General features: G+C 29.1%; 1 pseudogene; it reads left to right on the top strand.

The window, feature by feature from the left end:
* The first annotated feature begins 373 nt into the window (after positions 1-373).
* Positions 374-2104, top strand: part of LOC106310888 — a 4082-nt pseudogene continuing 2351 nt past the window's right edge.

Below are 2104 nucleotides of genomic sequence, written 5' to 3'. Positions count from 1 at the left end.
TTAAAAACGCTTAGGCCTAGCAAAGACCCGTAAAATTTCAAAATTTTGTCTTAAATAAAAAATCTAAAAAAAAATAGTTATTATTAAATAAAATTTGAAAGAGTTGAAAAAATCTATTAAGTTTTTTTCCGTATGTATAAATAGAGTTTTCAAAAATTAATTTAGAATGGATAAAAATATTATTGTGGTTCAGCATTTATTTCTAGTGGTAACTTATCTTACGGTGCATTATGACGCCCATTAGGTTGTTGACACTAATGTTTAAACTATGTTTTGCTGTAAAAGTTTGGTTTGATGCACCGGTTTGCATAGCTTATATGAATTGACTCTGTTTCTTTTAAAGTTTTTATCTTTGTTTCTCTATTACCAAAAAGAACACACAACATAGGAAAACGAAAAAAAAAAAAACACAATGTCGATTCTTCTATTTCTCTTCTTGCTTCTATTCATCCCCATTTTATTCACCTTATTCCACATCAAGAAGATGAATAACATGAAATATAATCTTCCTCCAGGCCCAACAAAGCTTCCAATCATCGGGAACCTACATCAGCTCCAAGGGTTGCTTCACAGATGTCTTCACGATCTCTCGAAGAAACACGGACCCGTGTTGTTTCTGCGTCAAGGTTTTGTCCAAATGGTGGTTCTCTCATCGAGTGAAGCAGCTTTAGAAGCTCTTAAAACTCATGACCTTGAGTGTTGTAACAGACCTATGACCAATGCCTTATTAAAGTTATCGCGCAATGGTAAAGACATAGCCTTTGCGCCATTATCAGGTTTCTAGAGAGTTACGCAAGCTTTCCAGTTTCCATCCTCAACTTTTTAAGCTCGAAAAAGGTTCGATCTTTTAGGTATATAAGAGAGGAAGAAACTGACTTGATGATCAAGAAACTGAAGGAATCGGCTCAGAAGAAATCTCCCGTGGATTTGACCAAAACCCTTTTTCACCTATCTGCAAGTAATAGTATTGTATTCAGAGCCGCCTTTGGACAGAGTTTCTTGGAAAACAAGCATATCAATAAGGAAGAGACTGAAGAATTGATGTATGAAGCTCAGAGGATAAATTCTTACAAATTCTCAGATCTTTCCCCATCTTGAGTTTCACAACGTTTTCAGCAAGGTTGATACTTTTCTTAATCTTATAGTTAATGATCATCATCAACCGAAGAGCCAAACTCAAGATCCTCCTGGATATAAGGGTCTGATTGGTAAGGATTGTTGCTTTAGGCTGTGACTTTAGAATTATGACTGTAGAGATTTTGGCTGTAGAGATTTTGACTTTCACTTTAAATATTTTTGAAGTCTGATTGGTATTGAAAACTGTAGAAACTGTGTAATTTATATATTAATAATAATTTTAGATTAAATATAAGAGTTTTAATAAGAGGATAAAATAAATGTGAGCTATTTAATTAGTAAAATAGTTGAAACTAAAACTAAATTTCACTTTAAGTGCATAAACATATTTTAAAACAAATTTAAGCAAATGTGCAAGTTTACATTTATTAATCAGTTAAATAAATTATTAAAAATTAATTTTAATGAATTAATAATTTATGTTTGTACAAAAAAAATCAAATTTAAAATTTATTTGTTTTTTTTTTGGATTTCGTTTTAGTTATTTTACATATTTAATTTTAATTGTTTAATTTTTTTTATTACAAAAAGAAGATAACTTGAAAATTAAAAAAAAAAAGGTTTTCACAATCGTGTAAAGTCTAGTTTACGTGACTTTAGAAAAAAAATATATCCCCTATATATTAATTGAGAAGCATTTGAAAAAATAGAACTTTAATTTTGTATTAATTAAAAAAAAACCCAAATCCTAGGTGGCACTCCAAATGCCTTCTAAATTCTATTTCAAAGAATTCTAGAACATCTAATATAAAGTATAGTTTAATCTAATGGTGTCACATTATTCCATAATTATATAACACTAGAGAAAATTATATTAACCTAAAATATATGAAGTGTGTATTCTTTCCTTAAATAAAAGCTACGGAATTACCTAATATGATTTACATATATACGGGAATTAATGATTATGAATAATAAAGATTTGATAACAATTTTTGCATCCTTCTTCATTTTTGTTTAAATTTAT

Source organism: Brassica oleracea, chromosome C8 (genome assembly GCF_000695525.1).
Source record: "Brassica oleracea var. oleracea cultivar TO1000 chromosome C8, BOL, whole genome shotgun sequence".
In the NCBI taxonomy this organism is placed as follows: Eukaryota; Viridiplantae; Streptophyta; class Magnoliopsida; order Brassicales; family Brassicaceae; genus Brassica; species Brassica oleracea.
The sequence above is the reverse complement of the archived record's forward strand: the minus strand, read 5'-3'. Positions and strand labels throughout refer to the sequence as shown.